Source organism: Lemur catta, chromosome 1 (genome assembly GCF_020740605.2).
Source record: "Lemur catta isolate mLemCat1 chromosome 1, mLemCat1.pri, whole genome shotgun sequence".
Taxonomy (NCBI): domain Eukaryota; kingdom Metazoa; phylum Chordata; class Mammalia; order Primates; family Lemuridae; genus Lemur; species Lemur catta.
In genome coordinates this window covers 209,530,956-209,544,864 of record NC_059128.1, presented here as the reverse complement: position 1 = coordinate 209,544,864, position 13,909 = coordinate 209,530,956, and the positions used below count along the sequence as shown (strand labels likewise).

The 13,909-nt window shown below is 46.3% G+C and overlaps 1 long non-coding RNA gene across 2 annotated transcripts; it reads right to left on the bottom strand.

The window, feature by feature from the left end:
* Positions 1-232: 232 nt before the first annotated feature.
* LOC123641910 lies at positions 233-13,667 on the bottom strand. Of its 2 annotated transcripts, XR_006736366.1 has the most exons (4): positions 13,234-13,667; positions 5,340-5,491; positions 5,149-5,269; positions 233-250 (listed from the first exon to the last, which is right to left on the bottom strand). It is a non-coding gene; the product is annotated as an uncharacterized LOC123641910 (long non-coding RNA). The 2 variants fall into 2 exon arrangements; XR_006736368.1 differs by lacking the exon at positions 5,149-5,269 and having other exon boundaries at positions 234-250.
* Between the last annotated feature and the right edge of the window lie 242 nt (positions 13,668-13,909).

The following is a 13,909-nucleotide window of genomic DNA, read 5'->3' as shown; positions in this document are numbered from 1 at the left end:
ACACTCATTGGATGACATATTGCACAGCCATTAAAAGTTGATCACTATAAATATCACTTAGTAACATCAAAAGGGGCTATGATATAATGTTATATTACAAAAACAAAACCAGCCTTGCATAGTGTCATGTACCTGTAATCCCAGATAGTTTGAAGGCTGAGGCAGGAGGATCGCTTGAGCCCAGCAGTTGGAGGTTGCAGTGAGCTGTGATGACACCATTGCACTCTACCCAGGGCAACAGAGTAAGACTCTGGCTCAAAAAAAAAAAAAAAAGATAATTGAATACATTATTTGGATTGCATACCTAAACAATATGTGGCTTGTGTACAAAGAATTGAAGGGAATTCACAAAAGTTGTTGGGTTAGGGTAAAGGGATTATTGGTAACTGTTTTTCTGTTATTCAGAATTTCTGTGATGGTGTTATGCAGTTTTTAACATAATTAGAGGAAGTTAGGATAAAAATTATCCATCTTTCAAATCCTAGCTCAAATGCTACCTCCTATTGGAAGCATTCCTTGCTTTTTCCAACCACATCTTTTCTGAAGTTCTTATTTTACTGGACCACGAGCTCTCCTGAAGCTACAACCATGCCCAATCCTCCTTTATTCCTGACCCATGATAGGCACCAGGAATCAAGAAGGCCAAGTGGCATAGGCCAAGAATCCAGACTAAGAGCCTAGTGTGGTGAAGGTGTGAGGGGTCACGGATGTGTACAATTAGGAACAAGGCATGGGACCCAGGCAATAAATAGGTCCAGGGCACCGGCAGTGAGCAGGGCTTGAAAAGTAGGGGCATAAACTGCTTGGCATTGAGTAACAGCTGATCTTTCTAGTTATTTAAAATGTATTTTTAAATGTATTATTATTATTGTGTAAGTAAAATATGCCTACATGCTCACTATAAAAGAAATTCTATAGTTCAGATAAAGCCCCCTTTGGCTCTCACACCACCCCACTCCCCTCCCTAGGGATTGTCAGTTTGGTGAGTACCCTTCCAGAATATTTTTTCTCATGCACATAGTTTTAAACTGTGCATCCATGTTTATTTATATTGTTTTGTGACTTGCTTTTCTCCTGTAATGAGACCTTTTCATTTCAGGATGTGAAGGTCTACCTCATTTGTTTAGACTCCAGAAAACCATTACTAGTGTATATATTCAAAGATGTGTTTAACCCTTTCTCTACCAAGGAGCACATGCATTGTTTCTAATTGTTCAAAATTCCCCCACTATCACCATGACCCCCTGTGAATGTGTCCCCTTGTGCACTTGGAGCATTTATCCAGGCAGAGACTTGACATTGCTCTCCTGAAGGTTTTGGGCATTTTCCATTCTAATGGGCACAGCCAGATTGTCCTCTACAAAAACCGTGGCCATTTCCATTCTTACCAATAATGAAAAACGTGTTCATTGCCCTTAGATTCTTCCCAACAGTGGCTATTGTGAGTCTTTTTTTTAATTTTGCAGATCTGATAGGTGAAAAATGTTAATTCTGTGTTGTTTTTACTTGCATTTCTTTGATTACTCGTGAGGCTGCACATGTTTTCATCCATTTATTGGCCATTTGTAATTTCTTTTAGGTGAATTGTCTGTTCCTATCACCCATTTTGCCTTTTGGGTTCTTTTGCTTGTTATTTGTAGGAACTCATTATAGCTCCTAAATATTAATCTTTTTTTGTTGCAAATGTTATGGATACTTCCTTCCAGTCTGTCACTTGTCTTTTAACAGTATTTACAGCGCCTTTTGTCATAAAGCAGTTTTAAATTCGGACATAATCAAATTTAGCAATCTTTTCCTTTATGGTTTCTGTGTTTTATGTCTTGCTAAAGAAAGCCTTTCCTACCCCAAGGTTATAAACAAATTTCTTATATTTTTTAATAGTTTCATGGATTTGGTTTTTTAGATTTAGCTCTCTCATCCATCTGGAATTTATTTCAGTGAATGGTGTCAAGCAGGAATCTAAGGTTTTTTTCCACAAAGAGAGCCAATTGTCTCTACAATATTATTGAAGAGTCCATCTTTTCCCTTCTGCTTTTTTTCTAGCTTTATGGAGGTATAATTGACAAATAAAAATGGTATATATTTGAGGTATACAGTGTGATGATTTAGTGTACATTACATTGTGAAATGATTGCCACAACCAAGCTAATTAATACATCCATCACCTCACATAGTTACCTTTGTGTGAGTGTGTGTGTGTGTGTGTGTGTGTGTGTAGTGAGAACACTGTAGATCTAGTCTCTTAGCAAATTTCAAGTATACCATCCAGTATAATTAACTGTAGTCACCATGTTGTACATTAGATCCCCAGAATTTATTAATCTTATACTGAAAGTTTGTGCTACTGCTTTTAAATGCTACTTTATCATATACTGAATTCTCCTTGATACAGAATCCTTTTTGAAGTTCTCTGTTCTGTGACATTGATCCATGTGCCTTGTCCTATGCCAGCACAACACTGTCTTAATGAGTACAGCTTGGTAGTGTTTTGATATCCAATAGGGCAAGCCTCCTCTCATTGTACTTCTTTTTTAAATATTTCTTGGCTGTTTTGAATTGATAGAATTCTTTGGGCAGAACTGACACCTTCACAGTATTAACTGTTCTCACTCAAGGGCTCCCTGTTTACTTAGGGCTTATCTTAAATCTCAGTCCTGATTCTGAGTCTGAATAAACTCCACTGCTTCCTAGCTCTGTGACCTGGGTAGGACTTGGCCTCTCTGAGCCCCGGCTGCATCATCTCGGATGCAGGAACACAACTTCCTGTCCCAGCGCTGACGGAGGACTCAGTGAGGGCAAGCGTGATGAGCTGACAGTGAGCTTCTAGAAGGCAAGCCTCTCCTTATTTAACTCCATGATCCAAGACAGGCAGTGCTTTGAACAGCCCTGAGGGGAGCACAGTGTTTGTATTTAGGTAGATTCAGGGGGTGCGGGTGGGGGTGGCATGGAGAAAGGCAGAGGACTAACACATCAATTACTGCGTTTGTTACCTTACGTATATTAACTCATCATATCATTTGTCTTCAAAACAAGCCTATGAAGTAGGTACTATCATCCTCACTTTACAGCTGAGAAAAACAAGACTCAGACTGTGACCTGTCTGGACTCCCAGTCCAAGGCTCTAATAAGCTGCCACCCGCACCCTCTGTCCTGCCTAGTTTGAGAGATGATGGGAGCCTCTCCTGGTCATAAGTGGCCCATAAATGCTAAATGGTCTGCTGCTCCCCTGTCTGAAGTCTGATGAGCCTGGAGTAGACTTAGCCCCAAGATACCTCTATGCACATTCAGCGCTTAGCACAGTGTCTGCACATATTAGGAGACTGTTGAATTGGGTGGGGCAAAATCCAAATGCCATAATGTGAATGCTACAAATAATGTGGTAACTGCTCGAGTTCAGAGGAAGAAAAGGGCTCTGTGGACTTAGGAAATAAGGGAAGACTTTCAGGAAGAGGTGAGACTAGAACTAGGAGATGGAGGGGATTTAGGAAAACATAACAAGGCAAGAGAGCATTCCAGGGTCAGAGTTAGCATAGCCACGCAGATGAGCCCTGCAGGCTAGACAGACAGTGAGACTGAGCAGAGGGTTGGGGGCAAGGCTGAGAGGCTGAAGGTCACGGACATAATATCTTCTAGGCCTGTCTAGCTCCCCAGCGTCCTAAGGTTAAGCTTCACTTTCCACATGCAGCCCTCACAGCCAGTTGCCATGACACCAAAACATACAGACCAGCCTGGGAAGTCAGGTGGGAGGGGCAGGAAGGGGCTGCTTTCCTCGTGCCCCTTCCCTGCCCCACACCACATCCTGGCCCTGTGTCTCTCCACCCTGACTCTGTCTCCCCATTCCATGCTTCAGTGTGTGCATGTGTGTGGGCACCTGGGCATGAGCTGTGTGCCCTCAGGCAAGTCCCTCAGCCTCTCTGACCCTCAGGACATATAGGTTTTCAGGTACGTGCATATTCTCCTGCTCTCAGTGTGATCTGCCTTGCTCCTCTGGGACACAGGAACAGCCTCACAGCCTGGCCACTGCTCACACCCACCCTCTGGGAGGAAAAGAGAAGAACAACAACCCAGGGTATGCCAGGTGCTTTATATACAGGTTGCCAGGTTGAGTGTGGGGGTTTAAAAAACACAGCACATAGTTCAGGTCTTCTAAGAAGCCAGACCCCAGAACAGGATTAGATAGGCAAAAGATTTACTGGGAGAAAAACGTCTGTGAAGGGAAATGGGACGTGAGGCAGAGGAGGCGGGAACTATCAGATCAGGATGTGGGTCTGAGCCCCATGAGGAAGAGGGGGAAGGAAGGAGTGTTGAGTGGGCAGAGTTTCAGATTCAGCACAGTCCTAAGAAGGTTATGGCCAGGTCTTGGGCTAAAGTTATTCTCAGAGGAGTCCTGCATCTCATAGGATTTGTCCTGTCTTAGCCCCCTGCTGTGCTCAGCATTTGGGTGGAGTGCAGCCCATGGGAAATGTGGCCTCAGGAGCTGGGGACCTCGGTCACTTACGCTCCCTGCAGTAGGTGCATTTTCACGGCCACCACCCAAAGCAATGTGCACCACCCCCTGCTTGATATCAACATTACTTAAGCCCAGGAGGTCAGGTGTTAAAGTGCGGAGAGGATGACTTTGGGAAGATCAGACTGTGGGGATCCTGTTACTAACGGTGTGATCTTGATCAGGTTTTTTACTAACCTGACTTTCAACTTTTCTACAAAATGGAGTAACAATACCTCTTATGTGGGTTGCTAAGAAGGTCATCTAGGACCTGAAATCCTCTCTCCCCAGCTCCGATGGGGGAAATCTAGATAGAACTGATTGACTGACAGCCTGGGTCAGGCCCAAAGGAGGAAGCCTTTTCCTTTTTCCTAAGTGAGGATCAAAACGTCCAAAGACTAGGAAACAAGGATGGAAAGGAGAGGCTCCCGGAGGCCCACTCAAGGTGGACAGGATATGGTCACTTGGGGAGAAAACTACAGACTGCTCTGCATCATCATCTGGATATAAAGTGCTTCATAGTCTCATAAAAATATATAGGTTCTACAAGTGTCTCAAAATAAAAGGTTTACTCACAAAATTTATCAGTTAAGAATGCCTTCATCTGCAAATACCAAAAAAGCCAACTAATTATATCCTAAGCAGTAAAGTCATTTAATTACCTCACATAACAGGAAGTTGGAAGGTGGGGGCGGGGGTTGTTTAGATCCTCAGTAATGCCAGGGTCCAGATTGATGCCTCTGTACTTCTCTTGGCCTTTTCCTCATGGTCACAAGGTGGCTGCTACAACTCCAAACATCACAATAGTGTCCCAAACAAGAGGAAAGGGGATGGCATAAAAGGGAACATTTACCTCTCATTTCTTCTTTTCAGGGAGAAAGAGCTATCCCCTAAGTCCCCTGAAGATGTCCTCCTAATGTCTCCTTGGCTAGAACAAGATCACTCCTCAACCAATTACTGGAAAAGGCACCTCCAGGCAGGTGGCTGCTTGAACAAGATCAGGGTCTGTTGGCAAAGAAGACTGTAGGCAATGGCTCTTGGGTACACAACAAGGGTGTCTTCCACAGGAAGAATTTCTGCAAACAGAATGAATCTTTCTATCTCTCTAAACATAGCAACAGGGTTACACGAATACATAAACACGTGCAGTGGGCACAGTGATAAATAATGTGCAAGACACAGGAGTCATGCCGAGAAAGGACTCCATTCAGCGGGTGAAGGGCGGGGGTTCGGGGGTGATGAGGATAGTGGACACAGTCCATTACAGTAGCGCTGACAGACTCTTTGTCCCGGGGGTGGGAACAGGTCAGAGAAAGCCTCACAGAATGTATGTCTGAGCAGAACGCTGCCAGATGAGTAGGAGTTCACCAGGCAGACTGCGTTGGAGATGAGGGATTCCAGCCGCAGGACTCGGCCCATGAAAAGCCATGTTTGTGCAGGTGAACAAATGGTTCAGTATTCTTAAAGGTTAAAGTTCAAGGGTGGGCAGCGTGTGAGATGAGGCCAGATCATTCAGGGGCCTGGAATTTGGCTAATGATGAGCCAATGAAAAGTTTTAACAGGAGACTGACTTAAATACTCACTTTTAAATGATTACGGTGACAACATGAAGGAATCTCAAAAACATTTTGCTGAGTGAAGAAAGAATGCAAACTATATGATTCTATTTATGAGAACTTTCATAAACTGGGCAAAACTAATCTATGGATGAAATCAGAGGAGAGATTGCCCATAGGAAAAGGGATTGACTGAGCGGTAGTTACATGGAAGTAATATATTTATTAACATTCATCAAATTGTATACTTAAAATATGTGCACTTTATTGTATGCAAATAATGCCTAAATTTTTTTAAGAAAAGTGTCATGTGAGCAGGTGGATTGTAGAAGAATCTGGAGGTGGGGAACAGTGAGGAGTCTGTGGGCACTTCCAGGAGGAAGACCCCATGGCTTGACTGCAGCAGATGTTGGGGCAGAGGGGGATGGGGCCAGAGGAAGGTCCTGGTGGCGCCAGGAACAAAACTGTTTAAGGGACTGGAGGGGAGGTGGTGGAAGGGAAAGAGAAGACTCACAGTGGCTCCTGGCTTCCGGCAGCAGCCACTGAGACAGAGAGGCCCAGAGGAGGTGCAGTTCTGGGGAAAGTGGGCTCTGATGTGGAAATGCTGAGTTTCTGATGGAAATGATCTTTGGGCTGTTGACTATGTGGGTCTAGATTTCAGGAAAGAGACATGGGCCAAAGAGAGTTTGGGCCCTTAAATGTCTGAACTAGATGGGTCATCCAAAGGAAATACACTGAATGTGCAGAGGTGGAAAGAGGCAGAAAGGGAGGGGGTGGAGGACAGAGCCCTGCGGAGTAGCGACATCTCAGTGCTGGCAGAGGACAAGTTTCCAGTTCCAGAAACTAAGAAGGAAAGGCAAAATGTAGGAGGCACGCTGGGCTGAAGAGTGTCATCAGAGAGGCCAGAGAGAGAAAGGAAGTCAAGAGAGGGAGTGGTCAGTTGTGTTAAATACTTCAAAAAATGAGGCTCAGAGAGATGCGTGGATGGGCCTGGAACCCACACACGTGGCTGGAAGAGACTGCATTCAAAGTCACATCTCCTGACCAAGACCAGTGCACTTTCTACCACACGGGCCTCCAAAGGAACACGGAAGACACAGAGGTGACTCTACAGAGGCCCTTACTCATTTGTGTTCAGTCAGTCAGTGCCCTTCATCCAGCTTCCAGGGTTAGATAAATGACAGTTCAATTGCATAGTGGGGTACTATGTAGCTGTTTAAAATACCAGGCTAGACCTGTGTGTAATTCTGAAAGATGTCCATGTGGACATCCTATTTTGCTAAAGGAAATTACACATCTGGGAGGATATACAACAAAATGTCAACAAGGTTAACTCTGAGTGGTAGGATCATGCATAATTTTTGAAACTATTTGAGCATTTTTACTAATCTGTATTTTCTAGTTTTTCTAGACATAAGAAATTTAACCAAGAATGTAAAGGATGCTTAGCTGCATCCTGTGGAAGAAGAGAACAGCCCCGCTTTGGGGGAGCCCAGGAGGGGTTCATGGAGTCCTCCTACTGTCATAGCCACGAGGAAAGGGGAGATACAAGGTCCAGAGCCTCCTCCCAGGGATGACCAGGTTGGGTGGAGAAAGTCTGCACTGAAGAGGCAAGTTTGGATATGACAGCACATGACTCTGGGAGTGCTGGGACACCCTGGCAAGGCAGTGAAAGGGGCCTTGGCAGGGCCATTTTGACGTGGTCCATCCAGACCAGTGGAGGGTTGAGAAGACCATGGGCTTTCATGGGGAATGGAGGCTCAGTTTGCCTAAGGTGGCCAGGCCCCGGCGTCCCCCTCTGCCTCTGCACATCCTTTTCTGCCTGGAATGCCCTTCTTGGCAAACACATTCCTAACTTTAAAGACCCTACTCGAATATGGCTTTTCCAGCCCAGAGGTAGAGCACATCACTCACACGCTATCATCACCATGCCTTGCCCTCGCCACCTTCTATGTAATTAACCTGATTTTAGGTCTGTGTGCCTTACCAGTTGGTGCACTGCACTAGGCCATTATCGACCTAACTTTCAGGAAGGCTCACAGCTGGCAGGGCCCCAGACAAAAACAGAGGTTCTGGAGGGAATGGGGGAGTCTGAGAACGAACAGATGGGTCTGTGAAAGGAGAGAGCCCCTTATGGTAACCAAACACTGCTAGTCAGTGTCCCCATCCACGCTCTGGGCTCCAGGGCCCAGATGCAGATGCTGGTCCCCTCCCCATTCTGGTTGCCCTGAGCATGGCTCCTAGGGAGCAGGTGCTGACTGGGTTGGACACTCACATGCTAAAGGCGCTGGGGAATGGAAGGGAGTATAGAGAAAGGCAAACACCACCTGAGAGAAAGGAAGAAAAGCGGGAACTTGAGTGAGATTCAGATATTGGCCCTTCCTAAAAGCTTTCTGCACTAGGCTTTGAGAACGAAGATGAAAAGCACAAAGACTGAGTCTGAAAACCACAGGCACTCTCGAAGGAGAACTGGACATTTCCACATAAGGCAACAAAATTAGGAGAAGAGAATGAAAGTATCCTGATGCATAAAGCAGCTAAAACGAACCCAGAGATTACGTGTTAGTTATGCAGAAAGCTTCCCAGAGAACTAAAATGATAATACCAAAGAAAGTGGAAATCAGGCCAGGTCACGAAGGAGGAGTATATACAAAGAAATAACAAAAGGCTGTGGAGATAAAATCAGAAGAGTCGTTCAGAAAAAGAAAGGAGACATAACTTGTACAAAGCAGCAAAAGAATGAGAAAAACATTTTCTAACTATAACAGGCCAGAGAAAGGGGATAAGGAGATCGTTGGCTCGTTTTTAGATGGGCAAAGAAAGCCTATAAGCAATGACACTAAAAAAGCAGAGGCTTTTAATTTTTTCTCATCCTAAAAAGGTTAGCTGTGATCTGAAAACTGAAAGAGGCATCGCGTGGAATCACAAGAGGGCAAGAAGCCAAGGGGATAAGAAAAGAACTTGTGCGTTCACAGCCACAGGCCCTGATGACTTACATGCTTAGGTACTTAAGGAGCTGGCCCACGCTAGAGTCAAATCACTAGCTCTCGCTCTGAGGGGATTTATGGAGAACTGTGAGGTGCCTGGAGACGAGAGAGAGACCCAGGCAGCCTGTCCCTGCCTCTCTCTAAACTTGGAGGAAAGCAGATGCCTCTGGAAGTGCTGGGCCCATCAGCCAAGCTGCTATAATAGAAAACTACTGGGACACATCGTCAAAAAATCAATCTGCAAACACTAGGTCATAAGGAATTAGGTAATAACCAGCATTGCTTTCCAAAGAACACATTCTGTCAGAGTAATCCAATTTCCTTCTAGGACAGAATGATGGGTCTGGTAAATCAGGAATGGCAAAAGACGTATAATCTTCCTTAACTTAAAGAGCAAGGCATCTTCCATGAGAAGTCTCAAAAGAAAAGCCAGGGAAATGGGGTCTATAGTTAGCCTTTCTGGGGTTGGGCAAATGAAAAGAGGCTGAAGGATTAGCCCGAATAACAGCTCTTTATTTCTCCATAGTGTATAGATGGATTAAAATGGGCAGAGGCTGGGATGGGTGCGGTAACTGAGCCTGGAAGTACCAGGGGAGGGGAAAGGGGTAGTGGTGGTGGAGACTGCAGTAGCTGGTGGTGGTGGTGGTAGGATGTCTTTCGATGTGATACTGGTGGAGGTGGTGATGGTTGTGGTTGGTGGTGATGGTGGTGGAGATGGCAGTGGTTAGTGGAGATGATGGTGGAAAGTCTTTGGGTGTCATACTGGTGGAGGTGGTGGAGGTAGCAGAGGCGGTGGATGCAGTGAGGATGGTGGAGCTGGAGACGATGGTTGAGGTGGAGATGATGGTGAAGAAGGCGATGGAGTTGACAGTGGTGGGTGTGGAGGTGGTGATAATGGTGGAGACAAGGGGGCAGCTGAGGTAGAGATGAGGCTGGCAGTGGTGGTGGACATGGAAATGTGATAGTGGTAGAAATGGAAATGTGCCAGTCGGGGTGGCTGTGGTGGCCATGGCAGCAGCAACCAAACCCAGACTAGAGATGACAAACCTGGGTTTCGCAGCCATCCTTTCAGGCATCTGTGATGGACACTCACGCTAGCCTGTTCTTTCCGCATCTTTGCTGAGAGAAGTGGGCACAAGACTCCAGGGCATTTGGGCTCAGCCTCATACTGGCGATCACTATCCTATTAGTCCTGGGGCAATGAACCCCCTCTCTGCCCATGCAGGATGGGTAGCTGTGGACCCTTGGAAGCCTGCATGAGGGCAGGATTTTCTCCAGACTCAAGGGGGTGAGCACAACCTGAGAGTCCCCCACAGCCAAGGAGAGGAGAAGACTCCCAGGGCTCAGTGGAGGCAGGCTGTCCATGTCTAAGACTGGAAGCTGTGAGGCTATCAGAGCCCCACCCCAAGCCCTGACCCAGCAAGTTGTGCAAGTTGGGGTTAGGACAGACCTCTTACAGAGTCTGGCTTCACACGGTTCTGAGTTCTATTACTGCAGCCCAAGGCTTGGGACTGGGGAGGGTCAGCTAAAGACTTCCCTCTGTCTTGGTTTCTACCAGGATGTGGCTGTTTTGTTGAATAGAAATAAAATTAAAATGCCCCCAGGTATGTGGGCCTACGGGCTTCAGTGGCCCTGAGGGCTGGACAGATGTGGGTTGCAGGAGCCTGTGGGAGGCTCCATGCGGTGTGCAGTGGAAGGGCAGTTGCCAACTTGGGCTATACCTCCCCAAAACATTCTTGAGGCTGAGAACTCAGCTCCAGACTGAAAACCTTCTTGCCCCCCTCCTTGCTGTCTGCAGGCCCCCAGCTGGCTGTGTGATCTTGAAGAGGCCCTTGAACCAGTTCGGGCTCATGATATTCCCTTGTACCCCGAAGAGTTGGCCAAGATGGTCTCTGAGGTCCTTCGGCTAATAGGTCCAGTCCTCTAAATGTAGTTCACACCTTGGCTCTCCCCGCAAGCCCACCCCAGCCAGCCCGCTTCACCCATCCTCTCTGCCTGGAGGGCCTGACCCCTCGCCTGCTGTGGTCTGGCCCAGGGCCCAGCTTGAAGGCAGTTCTGCTGCAAAGCCCAACTGCACCTGGCAGGCAGAAGCAACCTCTTCCTCTGCTAGGCACCCCTGGCCTGTATCTCCCCTCTGCTGCAGAAGTGCTTCTCCTGCCTTGAACTGCCAGATAGAAGGGTGCCATGCTCAGCACCTTCACCAGCTTGTCTGGGCCTCACAGGCTGGACTCAAATCTCATTCATCCCCCATCCCTCGCAGCAACCAGCACAGGCCTGGAAGAAAGGATGCCGCAAAGACGCAAAGAGTGAGTTAATTTTATGCCTTAAAAAATTCAGGTCAAGTGGTCAAGACTAGAACCCAGATCCCTGGGCCCCCAGTACCTTGGCAACCACAGCAATGAGGCAGGAAAGGCCCATTCTGACGGAGCTCACACCCCTCTAGTTCTTGCCTAGTGTCTCCCAAACTTGTGTAATGAACAGACCTCTTGAAAGGAAAAGCAATTCTCGTGATCCCATCTGGCAATTTCCAGAAGTTCACAGACCCATATTTGAGCAACACCAACTTAAGGAACTGAAATTCTAGTCTATGAAAATGTTTAAGTGCAAAGAGTTCTGTCTTTATAACTGCTAAAATATGTTAATAGCATTGAAATTTACATTCTAACTTTTAAAATCTTTAGAGAACTTGGGAACTCTGAAAGTAGATATCCTAGTTTGAGAAATACTATCCTGGCTGACAAACTAATTCACAGGAAGGTGTGAATGACTGATATATCCTTTTCACCATGTTGCTAGGTCCAAGGGTAATTTGCACTTTCACATGCAGTCTTAGAAAGGGTAATGCTCACTTTAACAGGTAGCTCTATAAGGTGAAATGACAGTCCTTCTTGGGTCACCCAGGGTGGAAGCCTGGAGTTCTTTAAAAGAGGCTTTGTCCAGGACACCAGTTCACGCTTTATTTAAAGCTGGAGGTGGACATGGAGGTGGTGGGTGGAGTGGAGAAACAGGAAAGGGATGGCTTCCCCAGGCCCTCCTCCCAAACTGCCACTCTGCCCCCCAATCGGTCCTGCTGATTGTGGGAGGCTCTCTCTAGTACTGCATGCAGCCTCCAGACCCCCTTTGTCACACACACACAAGCATGAGTAGTAGATGCTCCCACCAGGCTGTACTCACATGCTCTCATCTCTGCACAGACGAGGCATTTGGGGAGGTGACCATTCTGTGGTTGTGTGATTTCTCCTTGCCTTACGTTGTCAAAGACCCTGTGGCGATGTGGAGGGGGCAGGGCCTTTTGATTCATACAGACCTATGTGCAAAGTCTGGCTCAAGTTCTTTTTCACCTGGGTGATCTTAGCCAAGGTACTCAGCCTCTCTGAACCTCACTTTTCTCATCTATAAATTAAGGGTAGCACCATCTATGTCATAGGCTTATTGTGAGCATTAGAGACAAAAAATTAATTGTGCCTGGTCCACTCTCATTTAATGGTAGTCATTATTATTATATTGGCTAAGGAAGGCCCTGAAAAGCCGTGTGTGTGGTGGTTGGATGTATGGACTCTGAAGCCCCATGGCCTGAGTCTGAATCCCAGTGTGGCTGGCCACTTTCTAGCTGTGTGATCTTGGGTAAGCAACTTCAGCTTATGCCTCTACATCCTCATCTATATAATGGGGATAATAATTACACTTACAGAATTTGTTGCAAGGATAAAGTCACTCAATAAATTGAAACAGAACAATGTCTGATACAGTAAGCACTCAAAAAATATCAGGTATGTTACCATCATTACTAGGCTGGGTGGATGTGTATAGGGGTTGGGGACAGTGCTGCCACCAGCCTCCATCTACCCCAGTGCCAACTTTGCTAGCTTAGTTTCAGACCCATTCTCTCCCCATCATTCACCTACCTCCTCAGACTATGGACCTCCCCATTTTCATTTAGCATCCAGAGCCAGCCTCATGACACCCTGGTGACCCTCATCTTCCCTGGCGCTTGCAGGAAGCTGAACCCATTCCTGTGCCCTCCCTGAAAACTGCCATCTTCTGTCCCGTGCAGCCTGTTAGGTTGTCCCTCAGCCCGTGTGGAGACAGGTGTCCCCCCATGAGTATCTGGCTGCTGGCCGTGAAAGTCTAGGTAGCCAGCCGTACCCAAAGCTGCCAACGTCATCTGATTCCCCCCAGAAAGGAATTTTAGTGCCTCCCTTACCTAGGTACTGACAGCAAGTTCTTCCTTAGAGCCGCCATAAATCTCTGCTATTCATTCTTGAGCTCTCTTTGGTTCTTCACAATGTTTTCTTCAGCTAGTGGGCCTTTGGCTAAGCCACAGAGACTCAGGGAAATACAAATGAAAACAAAAGTGAAAAGCTCTTTTGCACACACTAGATTGCCCCCCCCAAAAAAATATATATATATATATAATGTGTGTATGTATACACACACACACACACACACACACACACACACACACACACACACATATATGAGATACCTAGGGGCAAGGATGTGAGAGAGTGAGCATACTCATGGTTTAACGGTGGGAGAGTAAACTGGTATAGGTTCTTTGGAGGAAAGTCTAGTACTATCTATAAGAATTTATTTATTTATTTATTTATTTATTTTGAGACAGAGTCTTACTCTGTTGCCCAGGCTAGAGTGCTGTGGCATCAGCCTAGCTCACAGCAACCTCAAACACCTGGGCTCAATTGATCCTCCTGCCTCAGCCTCCCAAGTAGCTGGGACTACAGGCATGCACCATCATGCCTGGCTAATTTTTTCTATATATATTTTTAGTTGTCCATATAATTTCTTTCTATTTTTAGTAGAGATGGGGTCTCGCTCTTGCTCAGGCTGGTCTTGAACTCTTGAGCTCAAACGATCCACCT